The following is a 13,380-nucleotide window of genomic DNA, read 5'->3' as shown; positions in this document are numbered from 1 at the left end:
CATTGCCTTGCACTAATGATTGGGTTCCCTGTGGTGGTACACAGACATCTCCTGTTGAAAAATATTTCACTCATTCACTCCGCTCACTCGTGAATATGTTCACCACTCAAAGATAAACTTCATAATGCCACTGTGTAATATCCAATTATCATACATCATGTGTAATATATTTCTCATAAGCATTTTATAACATGATGAATAAAACTGACTAAAGCATCTGTCATTTTTCCTATTTCAATATCTTTGGGGACAGCTTTCTGTTTGATGCTGACCACACCAACTTGTGTGATTTTACATGAATTATGTCATGCTATTTCTATAAGTAATTCCACTGCAAGGGCTTAGTAATAAGAAATAAAATAAGTTGTAAATATGTTTTGACTTTCTCAGGAAAGAAATTAAATGCTACTGCACTTCAGCTGCTCCAGTTTAGCTGATGTCTCAACACATCTGAATTCACATTAGTATATAATCCCTGTACCACACATTTAGGAAATTACTGAAATTATTAAGTACATACACAACTAAACTACACAAACAACTACAAGGCAGTGAGGTAATGAATACATTTTGGATTTTATATTTTTAATACATTTTTAATACTGTATGCATATCTGCATATTTTTAGAATGTTGTCCAGACAAACGAAACGAGCTTCAACACCACCACCATTGAGAGCCGAGGGCTTCGGTATGCCATCTTTAAGAAATGCTATGAAAATGTAACGTACTGGAGTGCTGATCCTGGGGTGAGTAATAAAGTTTTATAATCATCATATTTTAGATAGTGTAGGTTCTGACATCCACACAGCACACAGAAAAAAGTCAACACTGAGGTTGAGACACATCAAACCACTAACAGTGTTTCCACTCACAGCACAACTTGTGTTTAGTCCTTACTTATAAGTCACTAAAGTAAAAGTAGAAGAGCTTATGTCTTTTAGATGAAGTCCTTTGTAATAACATGATAGAAAACAACAATGACAAGTTAACAAGGTGTGTATTTTCCTGTTATTTAATGACTGGATGTGTTTATCTGTCTCTGTTTTCATTTCCACAGAAATCCATCAGCTGCTTACGTGTTAAAACATTCAGATATCTTTAAGACAAAGGAGTTATTTACTACACAGTATCACCCAGACAAATGCTTTAAAAATATATCAGAAAGATAAAAGCTAGCATACAAGTGTGTTTCTCTTTGGCCATCCAACTTTACTGCTCTTTACACTTGCAAGCCGTGCTGTAGCAGGTGAAGGTGACTAAAGATCATGAAGATTCTAATTTTATATATTTAGCCCCTAAATCAGGTGCAACCTCAATGGATGTTAATTGCGAAGTGTATCACATTAATGTACATCCTTATTTTTATTGTTATGTAATTGTTCTATTTATTTTAGTCTTTTAATGGTTATGACTGGTAAAAAAATATTATTTTTTAAATGAGCTGCTGGATATCTGAATTTCCTCTTGGGTGGGTCGGTCTATCTATCTATCTATCTATCTATCTATCTATCTATCTATCTATCTATCTATCTATCTATCTAATCAATCAATCAATCAATCAATCAATCAATCAATCAATCAGAGTCTATCAATCAGAGTCATGGTTATAGAATCATTTTTCTACCTTCCAGGTAACTGTTCACCAACTGTAGCACCTATTCAAGGTGAGTATCTTTGTTTTATAGCTTTGGCAATGTGAAAGTCAGTTTTAAGAAAAAAATTTGCTCTCCCTGATGATAATTAGATAGTCATGAAAGAGAGATATGCATGATCCTGTTTTAACACTCATTGTGAGTGCGTATTATTCACCTAGGTTCATGTTTAAATGACATTTTCTTTTCATTTGTGCAGCCTTGTGATTTATTAGATACAGATGTTTGTACAACAGTTAGTTCCAGTCCACTAATTTGATTGGCAGCGTTCCAAGAGTGCTCATCAGATGAAGGTGTAAAGGAAGTAGGGACACCAATTTTACCAGAAGCATTTGTAGGAATGTACAAATCACTTGGCTAAGCTTACATGCATAAGATATCTAAATCCCAGATATAGCAGCCCTGTCAATAATTGCTGGCAGCTGGTGATTTTTTTTTTTAAATTTATTAATCCCCTTAGATAAATTAGGCTCTGCTTTCACCCATCTAAAGCACTGAACGAACACACACACACACACACACACACACACACACACACAAGTGAGCAGTGAGCACATGTGCTACAGTGCCCGGGGAGATTATATAACTAGTGTATATATATATATATATATATATATATATATATATATATATATATATATATATATAATTTTTTTACAGCACTCTTTGTCTGTGCTTCTGATAATCTGTTTTCATCTTGTCATCTTGTCTGACCACTGCCTCTTTTTTTTTAACTCTACTTTTGCATATTGGATTTTGATTGGATATTGGATTTGTCTTATTAAACTCTCTGCTGCTTTTACATCCATCTATCGCCTGTATTCCTGACATTGGATAGGGAACTGTATTAACCTGTTTTTTCTATAACCTGTTTGTTCACTTTTTCCAGATCCACACAGTAACATTCGGATTGGTGTTATTGCTGCGAGCATTCTTTGTGCTGTTGCTCTTTTATGTATAGGTTGTGGATATTGGAAGAGGAAAAGGCTTTGAGGGTAAGTTCCTCACATAGCCCTCACTTATTCTTTAAATGCTCAGTTAACTATTCTCTCTAATAGAAATTAGTAAAATTGACATTCTAACATCTGTTAGTGTGCCATATTCTGTGTGCAGATAGCTTCAAAATTGACGTGAATCTAGATGTGACTACAAATCAGCAGAGCAGGACCACGTTGTTTCTATGGCAGAACTGGAGTCAAACAGCATTTGCTGAACTGTCACGTCTGTACCTGCTTGCAATCAAGACTCCACTTCCCAGCATTCACAGCAGCCTTGAAACATCGCTGCCATGGATGACAACACCATTTTTGTTTATTTATTACTTATTTATTAATATCTTAGAATAGACCATTTATGTAGCTCCTTTAATAGAATAGGCTGTCTTTATTTAGTGTTTATTTATTTAACACCTTAACTCCAAACTAAATTCCGTGTAGTTTCAACAATTACTTGGCAATAAGGCTTTTTCTGATTCTGATCCTCTGCTTCACTGCTCACACCCCCTGATTGCACACACCTGGACTCAATCACCACAGCACACTGCACCGAGCCACTACGAAGTAAATGGCTGATTTTACCAAACCTTTTGATTATTGTGCTGCTTTTCTGGTTTTGTACTTTGCCTTTTTGATATTGCCTCTCATTGCCTGTTTGTGCCTTATCTGACCATTGGCTGGTTTGAATCTGCCTTTTGTCTAATGTTTGGATTTGTCTGCCAGTGTGCTGCCTTAAACTCCCTTCTTTTACATCCATCTGTTGCCTGCCTTTGACACAAACTTGTTTGTAAATGAGTAAAATAACCCAGAAATTGTCATGATCTGCCCCAGAGTTCCACTCCGGAGATTTACTATCTCCCAGTTCAGCGCAATCAGGATCCGGGACAGGACTTCCATCTTGCCGGCATTCACTTCCTGGTCTGCCTGCTGTGTATAAATAGGCCGTTCTCAGAAGGGGACTTTGCCAGAATGTCTTGTCTGTTTCTCATGTTGTCATTGTGCCATTTTTTGCTTTGTGATTTTTGCTCTCTGTTTTGCCTAGTCTTCGCCATGGTTTTTTGTACTCACGTTTTGTCATTTTTTTCTTGTTTTTTGCACTATGGTTGTTGTCTGAACTATTTTTCATATTAGCACTTTGTCTACCTCGTTGTTGTCTGGATTATTTTTGCTGACTTTGTTGACTTTCTTGGGACTTTAATTTAGGGGTCGACCGATAATCGGCCTGGCCGATATATCGGGCCGATATTCTGCATTTTTAGGGTTATCGGTATCGGCCATAATTTCCACCGATATGCCGATAACATGCCTTTTTGCAGCCATTTCGTTCCTCACGCGACTGTCACTGCACGTCCTTTCCTGCACTCGCCTCTCTGAGTTCAAGAACACGGTCCTGCCCACCACAACATCTGATTTGTTTGGCACGAGATGTAGCTAAACGCTGTGAACTGTTTCAAGGCGGCCGTACGTGCACTCGGGCAGAAGCGGCACAAGGGATACAGCCAATCAACACGCGTAGCTAAACGCTGTGAACTGTTTCAAGGCGGCCATACGGGCACTCGGGCAGAAGCAGATCCCACTTCAAGGTAAATGCGCTGCTTTTGCCGTAATAAGTCATAAACACACAAGTTGCAAAAGCACATTATATGTTTAGTCTTCATCTACTACTCTTTAAAATTGTCCATTTGCATCTGTGTAGCCAGGCAAACTTAGCTTACGGAAGGAAGCACTTGAATTAGCCTAACCAACTAGTCTCGCTGAAACTACATGTAATGTCATCCATAGTAAGCAGTCCCCAGCATAACGTAGGCTGCAGTCATTTTTAAATCCCCGTCTGGAAATGTGAATGTGTCAGTAGTTCTACTCGAACAGTAGAATGACCACCATACAGAGAGGTGGTCAAGGGAAGACGAAATAAAACGTAGTGTTTGTGTTCTGTAGGCTAGCGCAAGCCTACTGGCTTTTTGTTATGGTGATGAGTAAACTTCATGACGTGACTCGTGCTCAAAAAGCGCATTGCACTTGTATATGTTAGGTAACTTTATAAAGCGCTATTTGAACATTTAAACAAGCCAGGTGTGATATGGTGCTAGTAGGCATGTAATACTGTAGGGAGTTTGTCAGGACGCTTGTTGTGGGCTCAGTAATTGTGTCGTGGATGCACACTTGCTTGGATAAACGCTAATGAATGAAATGCATCAATTAAACTCTTGACTTAAATGTTCTTATGCTACTTCACATTGCGCTGTAATGTACTCCACTAGTATTTATAATTCTTGCGCAAGTAATTCTCCTCGCTAGCGCTTCTGATTCGGAAAGCGATATACTCTTAAAGGAGCAGAGCCGCGCGGGGCCGCCCCCTCACTCCGACTTCCGTTCTCTGAACAGACTCTTAAAGGAGCAGCCGCTCCTTTTAACCAGAGCTTTTAACACTCTGTTCTCACTTTCTCTATCCTGGCCGTTCTCATCTACATTAGAATGTAGATGGTTAAGTTGTTGCATAATAGGGAGTGATAGCCTACTTTGTTTGATTTTACTTTTAAAAAATGCTGCAGGCAGCTCCCTACACTTGATTTGTTATTTAAAAACTACTTGAAGTTGGTAAGTCTTACTTGGTTCTTAGTGTAAAAGAATCCAGAGTGTATTTTTTTTCCACTGAAAATGGTGAGCTGTAATATAGTAGGGAGTGATTTTATTTTTTTATTGGTGAATATTTATTTTATTATTTTATTTCTCATTTTATTCTAACTAATGTTTGACTTTATTGTACAAATGCTGCTGGCATCTCCCTGCCCAAAATTTCATGTTCAATTTTACAATTAAACATTTCATGGATATGAAGGTCTGTCAGTGTGTGCTATGTTTAATTTCATGTGAATTATGTTTACATTTATCGGTTGCACATATCGGTTATCGGCATCCCAATTCCATAATTATCGGTATCGGCCCTGAAAAAAACATATCGGTCGATCCCTACTTTAATTAAATCATTTTTTATTCACTGGATTTTCTGGTTTGTGTTCTGCTATTGGATCCTAACTCGCCACATCTCGCCACCCTTAACAGAAATAGCTAAGTGGTCACATTCACACCTATGGTCAATTTAGAGCCACCAATTAGCCTAACCTGCATGCCTTTGGACTGTGAGGGAAACTGGAGCACCTGGAGGAAACCCATGCGGACATGAGGAGAGCATGCAAACTCTGCACAGAAAGGCCCTCGTCGGCTGCTGGGCTCAAACATCCATCCATCCGTTATCTGTAGCCGCTTATCTTGTCCTACAGGGTCGCGGGCAACCTGGAGCCTATCCCGGCTGACTATGGGCGAGAGGCGGGGTACAACCCGGACAAGTCACCGGGTCATTGTAGGGCTGACACATAGACACAGACAACCATTGACACTTACATTCACACCTACGGTCAATTTAGAGTCACCAGTTAGCCTAACCTGCATGCCTTTGGACTGTGGAGGAAACCCATGCGGACAGCATGCAAACTCCACACAGAAAGGCCCTTGTCGGCTGCTGGGCTCGAACGTATGCATGTTTCCGGTGTGGCAGCTCTCGGAATTACCTCGTTAATATTGGCGTATAAAGGCAGGTATCAGCATGCTGTATAACTTACTGCTACACTTCTGGGCTTTGCTGCTTGCTGTTCAGGCTCTGGTTCAAGACGATGTTGCTGGTGTCACCTTTGTGTTTTTAACATTGGCTGGTGGAAACAAGACTGTTTCAACCCATGCAGCTGAACCTGCCACTGGTGCTCTTTGTTTTCCATTATTGGAAGTTTTATTTTGTTTGTAACATTTTGAGTAACAGCACTAGGTTTTGTTTTAAGTGATTTTATTTGGACCCCCTTCTTTATAGAGGTGGTTTATAGAAACCAGTTGTGTTTTCATAGGTGGCTTTACTTTTATGTTTGTTTTGCTATTTGGTGTGCTTTTATTTTGAGTTGATTGCATGTTGAACTATTTTGCTGTTTATTTATTAGTGTGCTTGCAAAAGCACACCAAGTTTTTTTATTCCATTTCACCCATTTTTTTGGATCCACTACTGCTCCTAGGGCTTTCGAGATAGACACGGTTCCAATGCTGAAACGTAGGGCCTGATCTGGAATGGCATGCTTGTTAATATGGTTGCACTACCCCTTGTCATTCGTTTGGTATTCCTGTTTTTCAGCACAATTCTGTGCCATTGAAATGAATGGGTAGAACTTTGGAGTGATGTCATAAGGAGCTCCTCCACTCCAGACGTTAGAGTGGGAGCAGCAGAAAAAAAATTTAAAGCTGTGATTTTACAGCCAAAATCCATGTTTTAAACCCTAAACCTCTGAATTAAATTGAAAAACATACAAAAGGGTGGAGAGGAGATTTCACTGTGCAAAGTGCAGTGAAATCTCCCTTCAAAATGATGTGAAAGAGATTTTGAGCCAGAGAAGGAGTGAGAGCTGTTGACCAAAGCCATTTAAAACAAGGAATCCTTCTTTTAAAACATGACACTGTGTGACAATGTGTCTTGGTGGGGATAGTGATTGGGTGAGAGATGTAGAGAAAGAGACACAGAGAGAGGGAAGCAGAGAATGTGGTTTCATTTGAGCAAGCACACGCCAGCAGTTTCTGCAGAGGAAATGCAGTCTAGTTTATTTAGCCATCTTATGTGACCTCTGTATTTACCTTTACTTTCTGGGTTTAGGATGGCTTTTAAACCACTGTTAACCTAGATGCTGTTTTCCCTCCTTTTGGTTTTGTATTCTTAATCTTAACATTTCCCTTATTTATTTATTTATTTATTTATTTATTTTTGGAGGTGAAATTAAACTCAATTTTGTTGTGAACTAAATGAACCATGTCTCTGTTCTTTTGTGAACTTGCCTGTGTGGGAACCCCCTGGCTTTATTTTATGAGTCTGGTTCAATTATAACATTTTTTCATTCAAGTGACTATTCCCTGGGTGAAATTCCCAAGGTGGCGTAGTTGGACTTTAGTGCTATAAAAGCCAAAATCTAGCCAATGCCCTAATTACGTTACAAATATACGTATGTAAATTCGACCTTGTTGGGTACACACAGATTAAAACCTCTGTCTGTGCGTCCACATATAAGGGAGAACATTGCCAGCTTGGCATCATGGAGAACAGTTAAAATAATCCTGACTATGTTTGGGTAACGGTGAAATGAGTGGACATGGGGAAAACATTTTACTTAGTTTAGTTTATTATTTGCTCATTCTTTCATGTGAATGTTTATTCATTTAATTAAAAAAACGAGTGAGTTCGGGAAAACCACGTATAGAGACAAGGTCCGTTGCTGAAGAGTCTCTTAACTCACTCTTTAGCCCTAAAGGGCAATGTTATTGGGAAACCTACCCCAGAATGGCAGGCAAAATAGTAAAACGGTGAAACAGGCAATAGGTCGAGCGAAGCACAAACAGGCTATCGTAGACTCAGCAGAATCAAAGACGAGAAACAGGAAATCAGGGCTCAGGAAACCAAACAAGGAAATAAAGCTCAGTAAGGTGTCAGCAACGCAACTCAACATGTTGCAAGGTAAGTGTTTTCACAATTGTTATATAGGCATGCTGATTGCACCTCAATCCTGTGCAGATGTGAGTTGTTTACGGCGCACGCGTGAGAGTCTGCTTGGCGTGCGCGCTGTCCGGAGTGCGCCCAAGAGTCTATCTGATACAAGTGCCAAGGCACGCAGGTGTGACACTCTTGCACGAAATTAGTGTAAAAATTAATGTAGCTATAAATATCTTCTGCCAAATTATTATGGCATGTTACAAAAAATAAAGAAAATCTGAGTCCTCGTCTCCAATTGCCAAGTCCGAATCAGGGGCGAAGCTAAGGGTTGACTGGGGGGGGTGTGGCCACCCCAGGGTAAGCCTTGGCCCCTCCCTGGCCACCCCAGGGCCTGACAATAAAATTTATAAAACAGATATGTCCCACAAAATGTTAGTTCCCCCTGGATTTTTGTTCTGCCTATTTGGTTTCTGCGGGGATGCATATTACCGTAGCACACAAACATTTCGCGCGTTTGAGCAGCAGGTGGATGAGCAGGTTGTCGTGATGGTGGTGGTATCGGATAGTCATGCTCTAGTCCGACAACACAACCTACGAACTACGTGAACGTGCATTTAATTTGGGAGGTAAGTTATTCATCTCTTATACTCCAAGTTTTCTCACTTTGTAGACATAGTTACAATTCTGTCCTCAGACAATTCAGAGTTCCAGAAATCTCCACTTTGCCCGGAGTTTTCGAAAGTATCTGTTTTCAGTGACTGAAACCTTCGTTTACATGTAAATGCAACCGTATAGATAAATATGCGTCTTTATAGATATCCGGCTACAGTGGGATTTGTGCTGTGTGCACACATACCGTAGATACTAGATAGATAGAAAGCAAAACGTCGGTGGTTTTCGATTGTACGACTCAAAAGAGAAAGTTACGTCGGCAAGTTAGCTGTCTTTTAGTGTTTGACCGTTCTTCTATCCTGTTTTCAAACCAATGGCTTTCACTGACTTGGCCTAGTGAGTTCTGCTCAAGTGCGTTTAGTATGAACTGAACTTCGAACTCCTTCATGCGAGTGAACTTGCACAATAATTAATGATTGTGTTCAAAAGACGAGGGAGGACCGTGCTTGCAAGCAATGTCCTGCGAAGACTGCTTGTCAGACAGTGATTAGCACATTTGGATAGCCGAGCTAGGTAGCACCAGAGCCCGTTGGTAGCACCATCAACCATGTAGGCAGCGCGTTGCGTAGGTTAGAGAGGGGTGTTTTGATGTATGAGCTATCAAGCTAACGTTAGCCTTTATGGCACTATAACATTACCAACGAGTCTAATGTTTAATTTAGGCAAGGTGAAATACATACACAAACATGATAAACATTTTCGATAATTAAACTTGCTGCCATGTTTTTTTTTTTTTTTCTAGTCAAAGTCAAAACGAGATCGCTCCAGGAATTGTGGGATATGTAGGATAGAGCAGAAATCATGCATCGTATGAAGTTGTTATAGTAATTTCCAAGTAATGTCTATCAAACTGCAATTGAAATATTGTCAAGTAAAACTAAATGAAACCAAAGCAATTCAATTGGAGGTGGACAAATAATAATAAATTTTACATTTATGCATTTAGCAGATGCTTTAATCCAAAGTGACTTACATTTGTCAACTATAAATTGGACCATTCTCCCCTAGAGCAACTTGGGGTCAAGTGCCTTGCCCAAGGGCACAACAGTGGCAGCTGGGATTTGAACCCACAATTTCCAGACTACAAGCATATTAGTCAGGCTCCTTAACCACTACGCTTGACTTGGAATAACTTTGAATTTAAACAGTTGAACTGGTTGACTGAAAGTGGTGTAGTCTATCTTTCTCAAAGATTACATATCTGTTTCTGGGAGTATCTGGCTAACTTTAGCCCACAGCGGACATAGTAGCCTAGAAATCTAAATGCAGCAGTAGGCCTACATTCCCCTTTTGCTAAATGTTCATGCAGTAATGTGATTGATGTATTTTGGTGTTTCCTTTACCTGTCAGGCAAAATGAAAAGAAAGATTACACACTACTTCAGCCAGTGTAGTAATAGTAAACAGACATGCAGCGAAGACAGAAGGGACAGTGATGAGGGTGAGCAGGATAAGTTAGACAGCAACAGGATCTCTTCTGGAAATGGATCCCAAGGTACCACACACTGGCACTGCCATCATTGTATGTGTGTAGTTATGCCATGTGTTATGATGCTCAATGTAGCTGATGTACCTGTGTCAAAATCACTCAAATTTATGGTGATAATTTTAGCTGTTGTGTTTGACTCAGTAACACAATCCACACAGGGCTCTTCGCAAGGTAAGCAGTATGCCTACCACCATTGTTTACTTTTTGTATTATAATTGTTTAAATTGCATGTAACATTGCTAGGATATGATGCTTTATGATACAAACCTGACATCACCAAATGCAAATATTATTCTAATGTTATGTTGTGTGGTTAAACTGACAGATATCAGCAGATTAGACCTGCGCCAACAGCCAGGACCAACCCTGGGTTGAGTGGGCCTCCTGCAGGTATAAATCATACATTTATGTATAAACTGCACAAATATATATGGAAATGTTTGGTGACATGGTTCAGATGGCTTATGGTGCATTTTTCTCATTTTAGACATTTCAAGATCAAGAGCAGATTCACCTGTCCAACCCCATCTCCAAGACTTTCCAAGGACAGCTTTTGGTAGTAGGCAAAGACATTTCAGTGCTTCGTGGTATGGCCTACACACATGGATCGAATATTCGCAGTGCTAGGATGCCATTTGTTATGCCTGTAGGCACTTTAGCCTTCTGAACATGGACACTACTTTCACACACAGCATACAAAAACTGGAAAAAAGCCATGTGTAAGGATAGTGGCTTTGCCACTCATTCTAAGTCTGAGGTGCACATTAATGCCATGTTGACTTGGCAAAATCACAAAGACAATGATGCAGAGGAAATTCTGGTAAACAGATTGTCACACAGCGCCCAAGATTTAGCACAGGAAAATCGCCATTATATTAAATGTGTTGCTGAAGTGTTACTCTTAACTGCCACTCAGAATATCGCACAAAGAGGACATGGGGAGAGTGAGGACAGTGACAACAAAGGGAACTTTCTGGCCATTCTAGAGCTTTTTGCAAACCATGACTCCACTGTTGAAAAGAAATTGAATAATAGTGTGCGCAATGGGAAATACACGTCACCTCAAATCCAGAATGAAGTGTTGCATCTATTAGCAGAAATGGTGCGCTCCACCATCATAAAGGAAGTGAAGGACAGTCAGGAGGTCTTTGCCCTTTTGGCAGATGAGACTAAAGACATTTCAAAGAAAGAGCAGATGTCATTTGTACTAAGGTACTATTATAATGGGGAGGTGAAAGAAAGCTTTTTGCATTTTGAAACTTTAGAATAGCTTGATGCTGCCGAATTGATCAAAAGGTTGGTCAGTATACTTGAGCGATATGGCCTGGAATACAGAGAAAATTTAGTTGGGCAGGCATATGATGGCACGTCAGTCATGCGGGGGAAAAACAGTGGTGTTCAGGCTCGCCTGAAGGAGTTGGCGAATAAAGCCTTCTATGTTCATTGTAATGCCCATTGTTTAAACTTGGTGCTTGTGGACACGGTTAAAATTATCCCTGAGGTTGAAAATTTCTTTTCTGTGGTGCAGAAATTATATAACTTCATGTCAGGGTCATATGTTCACCCAAAGTGGCTCAATATGCAGAGACGATTGTATGAAGGGACGCCACCAAAGGAACTGCAAAAATTGAGTGACACATGCTGGGCCTGTCGACAGAGAGCATGCCAAACTATTCTTGATAGGCTCCCGGCCATCATCTGTGTTCTTGAAGAGTTAGATGTCAATGAAAGTGGTGACCGATCTGTTGACGCACGAAGCTTGTTGGCCTTGTTAGATTTGCAGTTTGTTGTGCTTCTGGTCATACTTGCTAAGTTTTTTTTGGTGAGGTGAAATGTCTGTCGGAGGCACTCCAGTGCCAAAACCTTGATCTAGGTGTGTCTGTAGATTTGGTTGAGGCACTGGTATATAATCTTCGCAACTCCCGAAATGAAGAGTATTTTGAGGGGTTATGGAGGACTGTGATTGTTACGGCACAAGAGTGCAACATTGACATTGAACCCGGGAAAAGAACACTGCTTAATCAAAGACTGGATCATGCACATGTGATGTCCACTCTCGGTGGGCGTTCTGAAAAAAAAACAAGGACACTTTCAGAATTGGGATTTTTTTACCGAACAATAGATGTCATGCTGAATGAGATCAAGCGGAGGTTTTCAAAGCCAAGTTGTACTGTTATGCGAGGTATTGAAGCCTTAAACCCCAAAAGTAATCACTTCTCTGATGAGGAAGCGCTGCTTCCATTTGCTGCACTTCATGATTACAATACAGAAGATTTGAAACATGAACTACATCAGTTTAAGTGCATACTGGACAGAAAGATCCAAGCAGGCATCAAAAAGCCTTCAAGCATACTTGATGTGACGAATATACTTGAGCCAAATCGTGAAGTTTTCCATGAACTATTCAGGTTGTATAAAATTGCAGTCACCATCCCTGTGAGCACAGCTTCATATGAAAAGTTTCTCTGCACTGAAACTCATTAAAACCTAGTTGAGATCAACGATGGGTGACAGTAGATTGAACAACTTAGGCTTGCTCAGTGTGGAGTCTAGCTGAACCAAATGCCTAAACTTGGATGAGTTTGTGAATCACTTTTCTCACTCTAACCGCAGAATACAACTTTAAAGTTAGTTTGTCTGTTACAGTCCAAAGGCATGCAGGTTAGGTTAACTGGTGACTCTAAATTGACCGTAGGTGTGAATGTGAGTGTGAATGGTTGTCTGTGTCAGCCCTGTGATGACCTGGCAACTTGTCCAGGGTAGGGTTGGGTATTAAAAGGGTTTCATTCGATACCGGTGCCAAATCGATACTTTCAAAACGGTGCCGGTTCCTAAACAGTATTTAAATCTGTACTTTCAAAAAAAAAAAAAAGCAGCACACTCGCACAGAATTTGTAATGAAACAATGACTTTTTATTCCTAAGGCAAAGTCCAAGGTCAAATTGAACAACAACAGATTACTTTAAATCCCTTCAATAATAAATAAAGATAAAAAAACAAATTCACATTGTACTGTACTTCAACAATTGTACACAACTGTACAGTACATTAACTTA

The 13,380-nt window shown here is 39.9% G+C and overlaps 1 long non-coding RNA gene across 2 annotated transcripts in view; it reads left to right on the top strand.

Moving 5' to 3' along the window:
• LOC132886620 (uncharacterized) overlaps positions 1-13,133 on the top strand; it is a 38,303-nt gene extending 25,170 nt beyond the window's left edge. For both annotated transcript variants that reach the window (XR_009654715.1, XR_009654714.1), the window contains exons 3-7: positions 629-1,666; positions 2,544-2,649; positions 2,768-4,232; positions 10,650-10,714; positions 10,812-13,133. This is a non-coding gene — a long non-coding RNA (uncharacterized LOC132886620). The remainder of the gene's footprint in view (positions 1-628; positions 1,667-2,543; positions 2,650-2,767; positions 4,233-10,649; positions 10,715-10,811) is intronic.
• Positions 13,134-13,380: the final 247 nt, after the last annotated feature.

This window comes from Neoarius graeffei, chromosome 5, assembly GCF_027579695.1.
Source record: "Neoarius graeffei isolate fNeoGra1 chromosome 5, fNeoGra1.pri, whole genome shotgun sequence".
In the NCBI taxonomy this organism is placed as follows: domain Eukaryota; kingdom Metazoa; phylum Chordata; class Actinopteri; order Siluriformes; family Ariidae; genus Neoarius; species Neoarius graeffei.
The sequence above is the reverse complement of the archived record's forward strand: the minus strand, read 5'-3'. Positions and strand labels throughout refer to the sequence as shown.